Source organism: Gopherus flavomarginatus, chromosome 8 (genome assembly GCF_025201925.1).
Source record: "Gopherus flavomarginatus isolate rGopFla2 chromosome 8, rGopFla2.mat.asm, whole genome shotgun sequence".
Taxonomy (NCBI): Eukaryota; Metazoa; Chordata; order Testudines; family Testudinidae; genus Gopherus; species Gopherus flavomarginatus.
The window spans coordinates 93,204,883-93,224,356 of NC_066624.1; the positions used below are offsets into that span (position 1 = coordinate 93,204,883).

The following is a 19,474-nucleotide window of genomic DNA, read 5'->3' on the forward strand; positions in this document are numbered from 1 at the left end:
ATCTCACCCCTGCTCCTCTTTATATCTTTACATCAACCCTGATATTTTTTTGGTGATGGTTAGTAACATGTGGAACCAGCTGTAGGCACAGCTGATTAGAAAAAAGGAGAAAACTAGTTAACTGTCTCACAGCAGAGCTTGATCCATGTTCCTGAGGAGTGTCAGGAAAAGGAGTGAGGAAGGGGAATCAAATCTATTAACCCTATTACAACAGCAAAACAAAACAATCTTAAATTAACACATAGATTCACACCACTGACAGGTGAGGGACAGATCCAGGACTTTGAAAGGCTGCCTCCCACACACCACTTGCTTTGATTGCAGACTTAGGCCTACGTTTTCCATGCATGTACGGGGTCCTGCACTTCTAGAAGCCTTGCCAGCCGCATGCCTACCAGCAGGACCGGCGCTAGTGTTTCTAGTGCCCTAGGCGCACGGCCATTTTGCCGCCCCGTGTGCTGGTCCCGCGGCTCCGGTGGACCTGCCGCAGTCGTGCCTCTGGAGAGGGTCCGCTGGTCTGCGGCTCCGGTGGAGCTGCCGGAGCTGCCGCAGCTGTGCCTGCGGGAGGTCCACCGGAGCCGCGGGAGCAGCGAACCGTCCGCAGGAATGCCTGCGGCAGCTCCACTAGAGTCGCGGGACCAGGGGACCCTCCGCAGGCACCACTGCAGAAGGTCCACCGGAGTCGCCTGCCCTGCCCCCCCGGCAAAATGCCGCCCCCCAATAATCCTGGCGCCCTAGGCAATTGCCTAGGCTGCCTAAATGGAAGCGCCGGCCCTACCTGCCAGTGGCATCCCCTCACACAGCCCAAACTTACTTCACCTCTGTGATTCCCCTCTGACCAGCTGGCTACAGCAAAGGTCAATGCCCTGGATGACCTGATTCCCCCCCTCACCCACCCAAGAGGTGAGGAGTTATAGCAGCAGGGAGGCTGTGGAGTAACCAGAGGATGGAGATGGCCTGTAGTACCCCCACAGGTGGTCATGGGGGCACTCACAGATGGAAAGAGAGCTGGCTGTATAGGCATTGCAAAGCCTAGTACTAGGCCTGAGATGCTGCTCTGTCTGCTGAAGAAGTTGTGGTGGGCAGGCTGGGGCTTGGGCCCAGTCACTCCACCAGGGCTGGACCCTATGTAGGCCCAGCCTGTTGCTAGGCAGGGCAGGCGTCTTCAGTCCTCTCTGTTGCTAGGCGCCCAGCCTGCTCCCCAGACTACAGCCCCCAGCAGCCTTGGGGTTGGTTCTTGCCTATTACAAGCGAGGCGGAAGCGCACAGGCTGCTGGGGCTTGTAGGCGGCTGGTTCCCTCCGAGGTTCTGGGGAGGAGGGAGCAGCCGAGCCCCGCCCCGCCCGGGGAGGGACAGGCGCAAGGTGTAGGGGGCGCACGAGGCAGGTACCTGCGCGCGGTGATACTGGTGCCATGGCTGCTGGGTCTGCGGCCGGGATAACGCCCGGGTGTGCGTCTGGGGGAGCCGCTGCCGGGTGAGCTCCAGGCAGGCAGCAGCCGTCGCGGTGTCCCTATTTGGACACGTGCGGGTAGAGGCCTTGCGCCGTTACCTGGGGGCGCGCTTCGTCGCCCGCTGCCCCGGGAGCCGCCAACGGCCCTGCTCCCACTGGGTTAGTTGTAACACCAGCTGATCTCCTCTCCCTTGCATCGATCGGGCCGCCCCAGCCGGCCACGGGCCAGGAACCGCGGCAGGCGGTGGCACAGGGTGAAGGGAACCATCGTCGGGTCCGGAGGGATGTGGTGAAGGTGGTGATGGAGAAGTGGCCAAGATCATCCGGGATGAGCAGTTCGGGGGCTGGAGGTGCTGGACGCGGAGCTCTCCGAGACCTGAGAGAGGAGTCACAGCACAGAGTCCTGCCTCTCCCCCAGTCCCACAGCTCTTGAAGAAACGGCGGAGAATCCGTGCATCACGTGTTACGCTTTACCTCAGGGAATTGTTTGGTCCATAAAAACTCCAGGAGGTGGCTTCTGGGTGTCCAGACTAATTCATGCAGACTGCCTGGATAATCTTTTCTTAGGGAGTAGTGCGGGCTGGGTTCCCAGTTCTGTGAGGGGCTGGGCTCAGCAACAGCAACGGGAGTTAGGCGAAAGGGGAGACTACACCAAATTTATTTATCTAAAAAAGTGAATGTCAGCAACTAAATTTTTCAGTAACCCTTTCTCTGTCCTAGCCCAGACAAGAGAACTGAACAGAGCTCATCCTCCTCATCTCTTGCATGTTGTTTCTGTGAATGATATCTAACCATGTCTCTCTCGTCTCCCTTCCCCCAAACTTTCTGGTCCCTGACTTTCACCCTTTACCAGCCAGGGAAGCTTTTTCCTCTTTGCATCATCTTCTGGAGATGGTATTATTACTTGCTAGTATATTTTGAAACATGGAGAGCAACTTCAGATGTCTTTTTCACTGCTCTTTATAGATCTATAGCACAGACTGCTAGTTTGTTTCAGGGGATAAGGAAAACACAAAAGGGGTATCTTCATGAATTCCTAGTTCAACTCCCCCATTATCTTTATCTGGGTTACGTATAGTAGGGTTGACTTTTTTTTTTTTTGTTTTAGGTTTTGTAAATAGGTGTGGGAAAGGTTCATGCTGAAGACTGATTACGGGGGGGTGGGGAATTGTCTGGCTGAAGAGTTCATTTATTTTGTGTTTGCTGCTATATTATGGCTGAGGGCTTTGGATTTTCTTCATCTGCTCTGAGAGGTCAAGCAGCAGAGGTATCTTTCTTGCAAAATTCTGACAGTGATCAGGCACTGATGGTGCACAGAAGGACTGCAGCTACTGCCTCTCTGAGCCTATACATATATTGTCTCAACCTCACACATTATATGCAAGGGAGAAAATTGCCTGAAATCTGCATTACTGTTGTCTTGCCTTGCTTATAAATCTGTCAGTGTAGGAATAATGAGCTATGTCAGAAACTCTTTAATTTACTCTTAGACCTTTGTCAGGATTTTATTTCTCTGTTACATAGCTATGGAGTAGATTCAGTTCAGAGTTTTAATCACTGAAAGTTTTATGTCAGTGTGCCATTTATTTGCAGATTCAGTGGAGCCCTTTAGGGTGACTTGTTGAAATCCATTGCAAGAGTCAGTCCAGAGAGGTTCACTCAAGTTACTCACTGTGGTGTGGATTTTGTTAGGGTATTCCATTCGGTTACTTCTTGTGTAGCTAATAAGAATAAACTATCACTGTCAAAACCGGTTAATGACAATGTGAGGAAGATTTAATCATAATTGAGCATTAAAAGTAATCTTATGTTCCAGAATTGTTTGTATTATTTCCCTCAACTTGTTTTAAAAGGTCTGTACTAATTAACTGTTCCATAGCAGAAGACAGAGCATGACTCGTGTGCATAATGTTGTACAAATTGGATATGTGTGTTTAAAGAAGAAAATCTAGGAATACAAGAATGGATGTAGTCTGTGCTTAAAATAAAAGGGAGCACACTTTTTCCTGATCCCACTAAAACAGAGGAGGAATTTCCTCTCCTCAGCCAGTCCAGTGAGAGCTCTACTTCCTGTTTCAGTCTGCTTTTCACATGGGATGTGGTGCTGTGCCACATAACTTTACAACAAGATACCATGGTTGAAAATGAAGCTAGAGAAATTCTGATAGAAAATAAGGTATGTATTATTAACAGTGAGGGTAACTAACTATTGAAATAATTTAACAAGGTTTGTGGTGGTTTTTCTGTTACTGACAATTTTCTAAGCCAGGATTGGCTGTTTGTCTAAAATACATGCTCTAGTTCAAACAATAATTAATTCAGGGAAGTCCTATGGCCTATATTATACAGAAAGTCAGATTAGATTATCACTATGATCCTTCTGTCTTTATAATCTATGAAAACTGAATGGTAGCAAATATGTCAGTCTTTATTTTAAAACAAATTGAAGAAGTGATTCTGGAAATTACAGATCAGTGTGCCAGAAAAATTGGTTGCAATAATAATCAAAGATAAAATTATGAAATATTAAGGGTAATAAAAAAGTACTGTCAAGGACTGGCAGAGAGACACAGAAGAATACATAGGAATAAATGGTCAATATTCAAGTTGACGAAAAAGAAACAGTGGAGGGCCACAAAGTTCTGTACTAGGACTGGAATAATAGCTAACTATATGCAATTTGGGTTCTAGTTTCTTCTTCTCTTCCACAATACTACATGGCTGAGTTTCCTGTTTATAATCTAAGGCTGCCTTTCCTTGCATGCAGTATTGCCCTGTGGCATTGAGCGTAAGCACTTGAGATAGAACCTCTCCATTTAAAATGAGTGGCAGCAACAAGTAAGAGAAATGGTTTTTCAAGAGGGGTCCTTTGCTTTGGAATTCATTTTATCTTTGTTCTGCCAGAGCCCAAGTTATTTAACCATGTAGGCACAGTAAAAAGCCCACTTTCTTTCCGCATGTGGGGAGGTGGTGTGTTGATGGGTCATCACTGTAAAGAAGACTAATCTGATGACAATATGGCAGAAGCTTGGGAAAACCATAGAGAAGATCACACACTGACAGTGGAGGTTTAAAAATAAAATAAGAACAGATTTGTGTATCAGATATCATATGGAGTGAGTACAGGACATTTAGGGGTTCATGCCGAAAGGGTGTTAATCTTGGCAAGCCAGTTGTTCCTTTATGCCTTGCAGTCGGTTCTATCCCTGAAGCTATTCTGAGAACACAGACTCTAAAACAGGTGATAAATTAAGCCCCTTTAGTTAAAAGACAAAACTATAAGAGTGCTAATGCTGCACTTACAGTACTCTGATCTAATAAACTTCTCTGTTTCATGTAAGTATCAGTGACTGAAATGATTCAGGAAGACCTATAGTTCTTGAACTTCAGACTCAGATAAGTCTTTCAATATACAACTTGTTTTCTTCCATTCTCTAAGTGTCAGTATTTTCTTTACGCACCCCATTTTTGAGTCTTTAAAAGCCTTCCCTGCTCTTTTCAGGATTTCCAGGCTGCAGCTGACTTGCCTCACAGGATAAATGCACAACTGAATACTGTACAAACACAGGTAAAACCCATGAGCCACTATACTTGTTTCTTTGTCTCTCTCATCACTGTTTGATGGGAAGCATCAGTGGAGTATCAGATCTTTGAACTCCAGAGGCCTCTGGAGAGCTTTGGGGTCAGCTATCATGTCTTGATTTCTGTTGTTAGAAATTCAGCCTCAGCCACGGCCAGAATGAAGTCTGGGTAAGGCCTAGAACCCTGAGCTTTGGCAACTACCTTATTGGTTTCCCAGAACTAATTACTTCTGCTTAGTCTGCTATCACTAATTGCCTCAGGCATTCTGTTCTCATATATGATCCTTAATCATGGTCTTGTATCTGTCTGTTGTAAGCTCCCCAGGATAGGGACCTTGCTTCCTGTACTCTCATGCTCGACTTCCTCGTAAGGTCTTGTCCATTTCCTTCTTTTTGGGGTCCATCAGAAGTTAATACTCAGTGCTCCCTACCTGTAACTCCAACCTGAGAATCCTAAGGCTAAATAAATATTCTTAGCACCTGACTTTCCCATTAGTTTTATGAGATATTTTGGTTCCAGTTTCTCTTTTCTTTATGCTCTTTCTGCATTCACCATAGCCCTTACACGCCATCCCCAAAGCACCAAAACTCTACGACCCGTCCACCAAATGAGCAGAGAAACTTATGCTCCTCTTTTTTGCCTTAACTTCCTTGCCAGGCGACCTCTTTAGCATGGAAGTGTTTCTGATCTCTGTGCCTGTTCTGTTCATTCCTGGCTCCTAATACTACTTTTAGCAGCCTGCCTTTACCTGTGTCGTGTCATGAGATAAACGTGGGACCTGGCAGGAGAAGGGAACTGAGGCAGTCCTTCCAGTCAAGCAGGGCAAGTAGGAGGTTCCCTGACACTGGGAGGTGTCCCAAACTGGCTTTTTCTCTCCACCCATTTCCTCCTCCAAATCAGAATGCACTCTACAAGATCTCACAAGCACTAGGAAATTGGCTAGCTCTGATGAGTAAAAGCACCTTTTGGACATCCCAGTATTTCAAGGATTAAATGGACTTAAAATAACTAGTAGGGAGGGGAAAACACCTAAATGCTTTAATTACATAGATGCCTCTTAGGAAGCATCATATTGTTTTAGCGAAACATAAGTGAGTAATCATCAGTTTGTTAGCACGTAGGTCAAACCTTTTGAAAATTTATGCAGTTATGATAATAGAACTGTTAGTATATAGACCAAAGTTCCCTGAAGCTTTGTGTAGTCATGCCAAGAGAGATAATTGCAATTACTAGCAGATGAACTTTGTATTAGTTATGGAATGGAAATATATCTTGGGCAGCGGTCCCCAAACTTTCGAGGGTCGCACCTCCCTGCCCCTCTCCAGAGCCAGGGCGGGGGACATGGGCAGGGGCAAGGGGGCTGAGGCTGGGGCTGCAGGGATTGGACTAGAGTCAGGGCTCGACCCGCAGCCATGGGCCGAGGTTGGGGATGGGAGCAGTAGTAGGGTTGCAACAGAACTGTGGTGGGGGCTGGCAGCTGGGTCCATGGCCGGATATGGCTCCACTCCTGGCCCCACCTCACTCCACCCCCAGCCTTGGCCCTGAGTGGGAGTGGAGCTGCAGCTGGGCCTCCAGCTGGTTTCGGTGTGGTGTCAGTGCTGGGAGCCAGGGGTGGGGGCAGGTCTGGAGCAGAGTTTGGGGTAGGGTGGCCTGGACCTGCCCTGCCCCGCCCCCCCCGAAAGGTACAGCTGCACCCAACACTTTGGGGACCGCTAATCTAAGCCATGACCCATTTTTGCAGTTGCATAAAATGTTCTAACCACAAAGAACAAAATGACATACACCTCTACCTCAATATAACACTGTCCTCGGGAGCCAAAAAATCTTACTGTGTTATAGGTGAAACCGCGTTATATTGAACTTGCTTTGATACACCAGAGTGCGCAGCCCCGCTCCTCCAGAGCACTGCTTTGCTGCATTATATCTGAATTTGTGTTATATTGGGTAGCGTTATATCGAGGTAGAGGTGTAATTGCTAAAGATGTATTTTATGGGTAAACCACAAACTACAAAAAAGGTAAACAAGTAGGCTATAAAAACCCACAAAATTTTAACCAGTTTGGAACAGACAAAAGTGTGAATCTACCCTCAGAAGGGTGAGTTGTATTAATCTTTTCTTTTTGGTATTTGTGCTGATCTCTTGTTGTTTAATAAACTGATTGAGCCTAGGTATCTGATGTCATGTTAATCAATAATCTAAACCAAACCGTCTTACAAAGGCTGCATTTATGATCTTGGACAGAGAAAATTTACCAAGACGCTGTAAAGTAAAATGGGAGACACTTTTTTGTAGCAAGGAAAGTGTAATATTTGACTTCTGATGTGCTGAATCTTTACCTATTTCTGTTACTTTGTGCAATATGATTTTTAAATTTTGTTTAGACAATAATCCAAACTATAAAAAGCCTTGTTAGGATACTGGAATGTCAGAACAACTGATATCTTGGAGAGTTACATTGGCATATGTATGTATTTTTCTAAATACTTCATTTTGTAGGATGAATCATCTTCCTTTGCAAATTTGTTGCCTCTAATTTTGGTTTGAATCAGAAATGTTGACTTAGTAAATGTAGTACTCATGAATGGTGGTAACGTTATTTTGGTATTTTTCCATGATTGGCAAACTGTCATTTTAAAAAAAAAAAAAAAGTTTAAGAAAAGCAAGTACCTTTCCCTACTCCAGCACTAAACCTTACAGTTTTTCTTTCATTTTCCTGAATTATTTCAGTAAATGCTTTTGGTTGTGGCCTTCACTGTCTCTGAAGATACTATATTTATTGTAAGCTTAATTGTAATTCCCCCTAGCTCTCAAAAGTTTGGGACCTTTGAGACACAAGTGGGGGAGTGTCACTGTGACAGCTGCTTGCTAATGCCTCCATAATGTTCCATTTCAGTTCTAGTACTCCCTGTTCTGACTTGGCTTTGGTCAGGCCTAGAGTGGGTGGTAACAGGGATATACATAGGGATAAGTCCTGGAGGTAGTAATGTCAGGGATTGAGAGCTTGTATGGGAGTTGACAGAAGGGATGAGTGTCATCTCAGGCTCACCCATCCTCATGTAGCTTGTTGCATTCAGTCAAATTAATATGGCTAAATAAGGCTATCTGGGGTGGTGACCAGTGTGAGAGGGGGTTTAATTACTGAGCTAGAGTCTGCATGCTAAATTAATCCACTGAATCTATTTGGAGTTATACCTTTGAACTATCTGGAAACAAGCTAATGCAGAATGTGGCAGCCCACCACATAGGTGGAGTGTATAACTATAAGGACATTAATCAAATGCTGTGTGACAGCTGATTTTCAGGTGAAGTTTAGAATGTTGATTTTGACCTATAAAGCCCTAAAAGTGGTACCTGGGATACCATCTCTCTTCAACAGTGGCAGAATGGCATGAGGAATTGGCAAAGCAGATTGAGTTGGAGCCCTACTGCTATAAATAAGAGTTACTGGCAGGGCATTCTCCATCAAAGCTCAAGGACTTGGGTATTTCCCCCAATTTTTCTCTGTCTGACTTTGATAACCTTCAGGACATGTTGCAAAGCTCATCTTTGTTCTTAGGCATTTAAAAATTGGAAGAATTGTTGGAGGGGGATTAGCTTGCAAGTGCCCTGGGTCACAGCTAGTAAGTTGTACTGTTGAACTTGTTGGACTGAGGTTCATGTACTCAGCAGTTGGATCTAACAAATATTTATTAAGGCAAGACACTGAGTAGTGATTAATTACTTAGGCCACGTCCAGACTAGAAATTAAAATCGATTTTAGATACGCAACTTCAGCTACGTGAATAACGTAGCTGAAGTCGAATTTCTAAAATCGAGGTACTCACCAGTCTGGACGGCGCTGCATCGATGTCCGCGGCTCTCCGTGTCGATTCCGGAACTCCGTTCGGATTGATGGAGTTCCGGAATCGATGTAAGCGCGCTCGGGGATCGATACACCGCGTCCAGACTAGACGCGATATATCGATCCCCGAGCAATCGATTTTAACCCGCCGATGCCGCGGGTTAGTCTGGACGAGGGCTTACAAGCGGGAAGCTCATTAAGAGGATCTTATCACAGTCCCCTCCAGCACCGGATAATGCAATGTCAACATCCCTTTTTTACACAAACTTATTTATAACTTTTTGTTCTCTTTTCTTGTACATATGTATTAGTCTCTTATTTCAATATAATTTTCCTCCCCCTGTCAGTATAGGGTTAGTTTCAGTTCAGACTGGTCTTTTCTTGCTTTTTAGTTACTGTATCTTTTTTTGTTCTCACAGGCATGATTACGCTTCAATTTCTTATACAGTTCTACTTATACTTACACTGTTAAATGTTATTAGAACATACTTGAAATCCACAGTAGGCTTCTGTCCAGGCCTAAATATACCTTTGCTCTCAGCAGCACTGGCTGGTTTGATGTATTTTAGTTATGTCAGTGGCACCTAAATAAATGTGTTTGCGGCTGGGGAGGAAAGTGGCCTGGTCTAAAGAGGTAGATGAGAGTTGTTTCCAGAGTGGATCCGGGTGCATCCCTCCACAGCTTGAAAGCTCCACAGAACAATTTTTAAACCTTATTAAAACTTAAGTAAACTGCCAGACAAAAGAATTCCTGCTAGTTTGCATCAGTCATTGCATGATCTTTCCTTCCTGTTCTGAGTAGACATCCTGTGTCACTATTGCATGCTTGCCCTCAGATGACTTCAGGCTTCACCCTCCTTACTCATTTGATTACCTTTCATCATGTAATGTAGAAATGAGATTGATTTTCTTGAATGTATTTAGCGCTCCAAGTCTTCTACGTTTCAAACCAGAAATGGGCTAGAGGACTATAAATGTCTCCAAATGATTGGAAGGATTTGGGGTGATATCCCTGCTTTTGATAGTGTCATCCTCCTCTCTGGATATTTCATGTCGGATTGTATGGTTTTTGTTTTTTTTTAAATGTGTGGCGCATAAATGCTTCAAAATTGCCTTCAAAATGCACTTAGGGATAGTTCGTTTTTTTTTTCCTAAAAGATCTCGGTTCTCACTGAGTTGGGGACTACTTTTCGTTTTAGAAAGTGGAGGAAGAAACCAGGAGGGCAACTGTTTTTAGACTTGATTCTGACCAACAGGAAATTGTGAATCTGAAGGTGGAAGGCAATTTGAAATGATTGATTTCATGATTCTGAGGAAAGGAAGGAGTCAGAGCAACAGAATAAGGACAATGGACTTCAAAAAAGCAGACTTTAGCAAACAATCTTAACTAAGGTCCCATGGGAAGAAAATATAAGGAATGAAGGAGTTCAGGAGAGTTTGTCAAAGTGGCAATATTAAAAGCGCAATTGCAGGCTATCCTGATGCTAAGGAAAGATAGGAAGAATAGTAAGAGGCCAATATGACTTCATCAGGAGCTCTTTAATTACCTGAATCAAAAATAAATCCTACAAAAAGTGGAAACATGGACAAATTGCTAAGGAGGAGTACAGAAAAATAGCACAAGCATGTAGGGACAGATTCAGAAAGGCTAAGGCTGAACTAGCTGAAGCGAACTTGGAACGATTAGCAATTACATTCAAGACGTCATGAAGGAGAGGCGCGGTCCCAGAGGACTGGAGAAGGACAAAAATAGTACCTATTGTTAAAAGGGGAACAGGGAGGACCCAAGTAATTATTGACTAGTCAACCTAACTTTGAAACATGGAAAGATACTGGAACATATTATTAGTGGTTTGGTAAGCACCTGGAGGATAATAGGTTTATAAGGAGTCGTCAGCATGGATTTGTCCAAAACAAATAATGCCACGCCAACCTAATTTCCTCCTTTGACAGTTACTGGCCTAGTGGTGGAGGGAAAGCAATAGACATGATCTATCCTGATTTTTAGTAGGGCGTTTCATACAATCTGCTGTGACCTTCTCCTAAGCAAACCAGGGAAATGTGGTCTAGAAGAAATTACTATAAAGTGGGTGCACAACTGGTTGAATGACTACTTAAAGTATAGTTATCAATGGTTTGCTGTTAAACTGGCAGGGCGTCCCGCAGGGCTCAGTCCTGTGTCTAATACTTGTCAATATTTTCATTAATGACTTTGATAATGGAGTGGAGAATATGCTTATGAAATTTATGGAAAACATCAAGCTGGAACAGGTTGCAAACAATTTGGAGAACTGGATTAGAGTTCAAAGTGACCATGACAAATTGAAAAATTGGTCTGATAGCAATAAAATTAAATTTAATAAAGAGAAGTGCAAAGTAATAGCTTAAGAAAGAAAAATCAAATGCACAACTACGCAGGGGGGAATAACTGGCTAGGTGGTGGTATTGCTGACAAGGATTGGAGGGATATAGTTGATAACAAATTGAGTCAACAGTATCATGCAGTTATGAAAAAGGCTAGTGTCATTTCAGAGTGTATTAACAAGAGTGTAGTATGTAAGACGTGGGAGGTAATTGTTCTGCTCTGTTCGGTGCCGGTGAAGTCTCAGCTAGAGTACTGGGTCCAATTCTGGGTGCCACGCTTTAGGAAAGATGTGGACAAATTGAAGGGAGTCCAGAGAAGAGCAACAAAATGATCGTAGTTCAGGTTTTCTAAACCTTTTAAGAAAGATTTAAAAAAACTGGGCACATGTTTAGTCTTGGGAAAAGAAGACTGAGGAGGTGACCTGATAACACATTTGACAGAATTAAGGGCTGTTAAAAAGAAGATGATGATCACTTGTTTGTCCACTGAAGGTAGGAGAAGAAATAATGGGCTTAATCTGCAGCAAGGGAGAATTAGGTTAGATATTCAGAAAAGCTTGCTGGGTCATTATCCAAGACTGCTATAACATGAAATATATGGCAGAATGCAGGTAAAACAGAGCAGGAGACATACAGTTCTCCCCCAAGGAATTCAAGTCACAAATTTAATTAACACTTTTTTTTTTTACAAGTGTCATCAGCATGGAAATATGTCTTCTGGAATGGTGGCCAAAGCATGAAAGGGCATATGAATGTTTAGCATATCTGGCATGTAAATACCCTGTAATGCCGGCTACAAAAGTGCCATGCGAATGCCTGTTCTCACTTTCAGGTGACAGTGTAAATAAGAAGCAGGCAGCAGTATCTCCCATGAATCTAAACAAACTTGTTTGTCTTAGCAATTGGCTGAACAAGAACTAGGACTGAATGGACTTGTAAGTGCTAAAGTTTTACATTGTTCTTTTCTGAGTGCAGTTATGTAACAAAAAAAATCTACATTTCTAAATTTCACTTTCGGGGCTGGGATTGAGAGGTTTGGAGTGCAGGAGGGAGATCAGGGCTGCGGCAGGGGATGTGGAGGAGCTCAGGGGTGCAGGCTGCAGGTGGTGCTTACCGCAAACAGCTCTTGGAATCATGTCCCCCCTCCTGCTGCGAGGTGCAGCCAGACCTGTGCGTACTACATAGGAGCCGGAGGGGAGTCATGCTGGCTGCTTCCTGGGAGCCGCATGCAGCGAAGCAATCCCCGACCCCGCTTCCCAGCTGGAGCGCAGGAACAGGGCAAATGCCAGACCCTGCTCCCTGGCTGGAGCAGAGGGACTGATTAAATGGTCTGACGGGCCAGATGTGGCCTGTGGGCAGTTGTCCCCCCCCCCCCCCCGTTCTAGACAGTGCAGTGAGCATGGGCTTCAGAAGTTCAGGTGAACTTTTATGTAACTGACCCATCTGAAATTTATCCTGCCTGCACAGTTCTTCCTTCCTTTTCTTTTTCCTGTGGGTAGTATTTATTTAGAAAGCATCTTGCTGGCAATAACTCTAGATCTGAAATTGAGTGGTAGTCGAATTCTTATTTTTCCCCAAGGAAGACTTCTGGCATGAACAGGATTTTAATTTTTCCACCTGAAGGACTTTACTGAGCCTAAATGAAAAAGAGGTACTTAGTGAGTAGCCATTTAACTTCTGAATTCCAGATATTTGAATGTTTGTTTTGCTTTTTTCTTCAATTTATACTTGCTGAATGTTGGAAAGGACTTATTGTGGCTGCTATAATAGCAGGCTGGAGTCCTTCTACACACAGCCCTGAACCACAGTTCTTCATGTGTGTCCAAGTGAAAGAAGGATTCTAGGAACACTGCAACACCTTCAAGCTTTATGACCTTTGATACCCTTCCCTGCTCCCACCACGCTACTGACAGTATGGCTAGATTGCCCTACTCCATGGCTTTTTCTGTCTGAATGTGCTGTGTAGAGGAGCTGCTCCATAATTCCCCCCCTTTCCTGTCAGTTTTGCAATGCTCTACTTGTGCTTGGAGGCTGTTAGCAGATATGCAGTAAGCCAGTGGGATGCTCTCATATTGCTGGCTATGCCTAGTTCCACACTTTTGCTTCCCTCCATGCTATTTAATTCAATGGAGCATAAATAGGGGTCACTGTGACTGTAGCCTGCACATATCTCAAATGTCTCCCATCTCCTGCCATAATAACAAAGTAAAACAATGCAGCAGTTTTTTCCAAATATGGTCAGAACTTACAGAAAACAACCATATAAATCATAATATTCTGCATGTCACTTAACTTTAAGAAGTGCCTAGTTCACAATTAGCATTTGAGGAGCGTATTAAGCATCCCATAACTTCCCACTACATTCTTCTGAGCCTACCCTGTTCCAGGCTTATGTAAATCAATGTTGATCCCCAGAGCAGTGATTAATTTTGGTTCCACACGTGGGACACTAGGGAGGAGAAGCTTCAGTTCCTTATTGTGAATGGAAAAAATGGTGAGGTTGGTGGCAGATCATAGATTAGGGTTGGAAGGGACCTCAGGAGGTTATCTAGTCCAACTCCCTGCTCAAAGCAGGACCACCCTCCCTAGAAATAACGTGCTGTCTAGGAAAAGCCTTTTGCTGCTGTACAGAGCCACAGCAAAACTGCAGTACCGCTTCCCTGCAGGGGATTGGACTCTTAAAGTCCCTTCCAGTCCTACAATTCTGTGATTCCCCAATCATAAAAAACATATTGGCCTTGATGGAAATTTTTTGACCAGTTTTAATAGTTTCAGGCTGTGTGAAGTAAGGAATGGAATGGAGAAGAATAGACTGCAACTCTTAAAACATTGCTTGGGGCATATCAACTGAAGACAGAGCCTTTATTAGCTTGTGGAAATGGTTTGGCTGTAGGCAGATCTGCTGTATAAAATGTGATTATGAACCTGGACAGATTTCAGTATAATCTCTTTTAATCAAGATGCCTCAGATCTCAGTGCTACATAAGTGGGTTTGTGTTTTTTAAACGGCAACTTTACCGTCATCTTCTTGCTCCTAATCTTGCCAATATATTGTCTCAAGTGTTTGCTCCTGTTTTAGAATCTCTGCATCAGGGTGGCTAGGGTAGGCAGGAGGACATAGAGTGACAGAGAGGCTTGAAGTACTGTCTCAAAAGGAGGTTTGCAGGAGGCATTGGCTTCCACCTGGGGCTTTGTAGCAGCACAGTAATTCTCTATTTTGATTAATTGGCTGAAAATCAAAAACTTGATTTGAAAATGGTGCTATGGTGCCTCTGTATGGCTCTTCAGTTGCTGTACAGTTCCAAAACTCTGCATTGCAAATGCATTATTTGACTTGAACAGCATGGGTACATACTTGACAAGTACTATCCTGAAGTCTTACAGGAGCAGAGGTCTGAACTTTGAGACTCAAAATTGGGGAAAAGCACTGCTTGTGGCAAGCCTCCACTGCTTCCTTTAAGGCAGTGGTTTTTAACCTGTGGTCTGTGGACCCCATGGGATCTGCAGACTATTTCTAAGATTTCCAGTGGGGTCCACACCTCCATTTGAAATTTTTTAGCAGTCCACAAATGAAAAAAGGCTGAAAACCAGTGCTCTAAGTAAGGCAATATCCCTGTTCTGTCTCAGCCTGCATGTGGTCCTGATTTTGTGCAGGTTATCAAATTAAAATTGTTGCAGAACCTGTCACACAAACTGGGTGCCTTGGTTGCAGAGATTGAAATTAATGTTGTTGCATAATATATGGAATCTTGTGCAGAGGTGTGCTTTTAGCAATGATGAGGAAGGGTGGGGCAGTTGAAACACCATGTCGTAATTCAGAACCAAGATCAGTGTTGACACTTCTCAATTCAGTTAGTAGATCAGCAACAAAAGGCAGGAGCATTAGGGAGCATCACTTGTCCAGATTTAACATCATACACCCAGGAGAGGAGTGAGTGTTTTGTTTTGTATGGAATGTGCACTACCTTTTTTGCAATATTAAAAAACATTTCTTAAGGGAGAGACAACCTCCTTTCTTAAAAGTAATTTGTAGCGATTAAGTTGCTTTAATGCGGGATTTTAGCATAACTGGGTTTTTAATATAAACTATATGTAATGTACGGCAAGGTGAATGTTTCATTAATGATAGTACTGAGCAATTCTATATCTTGTACTCGGGCAAAAGTTTTAAGTGGATGATCTGGTATTTCCTTCTAGCCTTAAACTCTGTGACAGTGATTTGTCCAAATCCACAAAAGCTTGGGCTTAATTACTCAGTTAAATTTCTGTTGTAATAACTCGTAACTTTTTTTAAGTTCCTGGAAAAAAATTGTTTTAATTTAAAGAATAATAATAAAAAAAATAGGGTGGTGGTGGTGGGTTTAAAATCCTGGCCCATTGAGATCAGTGGGGCCAGGAACTCACTCCAGATATTTGTATTATATTTTAAAAAAAATCAATGTTCCAACTAAAAACAAAGTAAAGTAATATGCTTTCAGTCTTCTCTGTTTTCCTTCTAAGTTTTTTTTTTAATGGCAAGTATAATGAACTGGGTTAGTGTGGTACTTATTGTCTAGAAAAGACAGGAGGCCATGAGACAACTGAAATGATAGCACTTCTATTCAAACCCCTCTGGTGACCTCACTGTGTTGGTATATAATGCAGCATGCTGTGTGATATGTTCCAGGAAGAGAACAGAGTAGGTGAGAGAACAAATGTACAATACTTCCTAAAATACCTACTTAATAGACTTGTAAAGTGTTCATCTCATCTGACAGGCTCCCTGGGTTTTGGGTGTTGGTGTCTGATTTGCCTAGTCAGTGTATTATTGTTTTTCTCGTTAATCCCTTTGCTCTCATTGGTTTTTGTATGATGAATTTTCAGACTGTGTGCCAGCAATTAAGTTACTCTGCTCGAGTCAGCCTCCAAAATTCACATGAAAGAGAAGGCGGGACAGTGAGTGAGGAGATAGAGGAATTTATGCATTGCAACAAAAATTGCAATGAAATTTTTGTGCATTTTTGTCAATTTCCTTTGGGTTTGGTCTTCTATAATGTAGAACAAAATAATAAAAAAAAATGACTGGAGGAGGTAGGCAAAGCTCCTAATTTGATTGGATTAGATTGTGAACCTTCTCCTTTCCTTTATGATCACACAAAGGGGGAAGCGTGAATGGAAACGTAATTCCTCTTGGACTCCCCTCTGATGTCCTCAGTGACTGTGCCAGAAGAAGACTGTCAAATACCCTTCCAAAAGGACTTCAGTCAACTTGACTCCCTTCCATTTGTCCCTGGGAAAATGAAATGCACTGAGGGGGATGTCTCCTGAATGCATTTTGAGGTTTGGTGCCTCATGGGAGCTTGTGAAGTCCCCAGATCTTCCTTCTTCCAGTTTTGATTGCCTGCAGAAGTCCCAGGTTTCCCAGGGTCTGGTGGATCCTGCAGCCATTCTGGGCTCCCAGTCTGGCCTTGATTACTATATTTCTCCCTCTGAACTCTTAGCATTGAGAGGAACTGCTTTGGATCTTAGCAGAATCTTTAAGTCCGTGACTCACAATGACTTGCTATGGTTCAGAGCTGCTCCTGTAGATCGTGACATAATCCTCTAGGAGGCAGAGCTGGAGAGTGACTCAACTATGGGGCTTGGGGAGAAGTTAGGGAATACTTCTAGGGAAGCTTACATGTTGAGTCTCCCTGAAGAGCGAGGGATCACATAATGCTCCCATTTAGCTCAGAATTTCAGACAGAAGAGGCACAACAGGTACCTTGATATGAGATGGAGTGTGAGCCATGCTCATTTTTGGATGGCTTCTCCTCTTTCTTGCTCTAGTCCAGGGGTGGCCAACCTGAGCCTGAGAAGGAGCCAGAATTTACCAGTGTACATTGCCAAAGAGCAACAGTAATACATCAGCAGCCCCTCTACCAGATCTCCCCCCAATCTACTGATCAGCACTTCTCCCTCCCTCCCCGCACCTCCCGATCAGCTGTTTTGTGGTGTGCAGGAGGCTTCGGGGGTGGGGAGGAGTGAGGGCAAGACAAGCTCAGGGGAGGGGGTGGAGTGGGAGCAGGGTCTGTGGCACAGCCAGGGGTTGAGTGGGGGGCACCCTCCAGCACACTGAAAAGTTGGCTCCTGTAGCTCCAGCCAGGGGCAGCTCTAGACATTTTGCCACCCCAAGCACGGAGGGTCCGCGGGTCCCGCGGCTTTGGCGGACCTCCCGCAGGCACGCCTGTGGAAGGTCCGCCAAAGCCGCGGGACCCGCGGACCCTCCTCAGGCAAGCCGCCGAAGACACCCTGCCCGCCGCCCTAGCGGCGACCGGCAGAGCTCCCCCCACGGCTTGCCGCCCCAGGCACACACTTGGAGCGCTGGTGCCTGGAGCAACCCTTGGCTCCAGCCCTGGAGTTAGTGCCTATACAAGGAGCTGCATATTAACTTCTGAAGAGCTGCATGTGGCTCCAGAGCCACGGATTATCCACCCCTGCTCTAGTCTCTTAGCATCTGATCAACTCTTCACACTTCAGAATGTGTCTTTAGTTCTAGGATTTTCACAAAGGTGATATTATCACTGTGGTTTATGTTCAGTTGCAATATGTGACTGAGTGCTTCATTCCTTGAATATGTCTTTCAGTCTTCACAATTGTGTGAAACAATTACAGCACACAGAGCTGTGCATGGCATGGCTTTTCACTGAATCATACTTACTTTTACTTTATCCAAAACTTTTTACTTTGTCTTTTCCCCTGCTGACTTTCCTTTTTTTGTTCTAATAGGTCAAACTTCCTGAAGCTGGTAAAAAATGAAGATGGCTGTTAAACGTTTGATGACCTATCTCTATTGGCTATACTATCAGTATAAACTGATCACCTGTAGTGAACTCATGGTACCCAGTGAACTATTGATCTTCTACACTGTTGTTGTTCCTATGCTTGCGGTGATTGTGTACATGGTTTACATCTTTATCGCTATGCAGATCAATCTGGCTTTCCAGTTTTTCTTATTTGTCTTTGGAAACGAACCTGAAAATACTGTTTCTATTACAAAGTAGCCTAGCTACCATCATGGTGGCTTTTTGATCCTGCATGCTGTTCTCATAAAGCTATGTATTTGTTTAGAAGCAATTTGAGGTTTACGCAAACACTGCTTTTTGTGTGTGTAAAATCTGCTTAAATAGGAATTATACAGAAGATAAAACCAACCTTTATTCTGTAATGGACACTTCATCCTAGATGTATTACTTACTAAATATTCTACTTGTTCACCTTAAGAATAGTGTTCATATACAATATTTTAGATATACTGAAATGGGATAAATTAATTATCTAATCGTTCTACATTAGAGCTGGTAAAAATATTTCAATATTTAGTGGAAAAATTGTGGAAAAAAAGATTTTACATTTTCATGAATGCTTTTTGACCAGCTTTATTAAACATACAGATATCTTACTCTTTATCATAGTGGGTAATGTCTAATGTAGAATGACTTACTTTTTCTAGTTAAGATCTACATACATTCTTGAGCAGGATTTAATTCTAATTGTTTATATGAAAATGTTTGGAGAAAAACAGCATAAAATATTTATCAAAAGAGTAAGGGAGGAAGAAAATTGTAAGGTATTGTTTCAAGGCAGGCCATTAACTTGCTATATATAACTTCTGCTTCTGTAGAGAATATAACTGTTACTACTTTACAAATCATGTAAAATATTTGTCATGATTTATGATGTCTCTTCCATGGACCTGGCTTATAGTATATAAAAAATATGAGTCCAGCGCAGCATGACCTGAACATTGCCAGTAAAATCCTGGCCCCACTGAGGTCAATAGCAAAACTTTCATTGACTTAAAATGGGCCAGGATTTTACCCCTAAAGTATATGGATCATTTCTGGTAATGTGCTCATTCATAAAACTGGTAGATCCAAGACATAAAGAAAATTATCTAAAAACTGCCCAAAAATGAGAAGTCAAGAATAAATATGCAGCTGGGTTTACTATGGCTTTATTACAGTCTGAGCAGTGGTGGCCGCTATATGTAAGATTAAGGTTGCATAATATTTTAGTTCAATCCCCTCCCCCACTCTCTTTTCCTTGGCTGATAACTTTATAGATTTCCTGTGTTGGATGTCTCTGAAGGTGAATTGCTTTGGAAAGTTTCAGAAAAATGGTTCAACTGCTACTTGTTGTTTGTTGGCTTGAATATTGACTTTTTTTTAAAGAGCCTTCTAAAAATGGTGAGAGATTTGGCATTGGAAAAAACTCT

The 19,474-nt window shown here is 43.3% G+C and overlaps 1 long non-coding RNA gene across 1 annotated transcript; it reads left to right on the forward strand.

Annotated features, from left to right (window-relative positions):
• Nucleotides 1-1,304: 1,304 nt before the first annotated feature.
• LOC127057296 (uncharacterized) lies at nt 1,305-18,658 on the forward strand. Its single transcript, XR_007776041.1, has 2 exons — nt 1,305-5,018; nt 17,986-18,658. It is a non-coding gene; the product is annotated as an uncharacterized LOC127057296 (long non-coding RNA).
• The last annotated feature ends 816 nt before the right edge of the window (nt 18,659-19,474 follow it).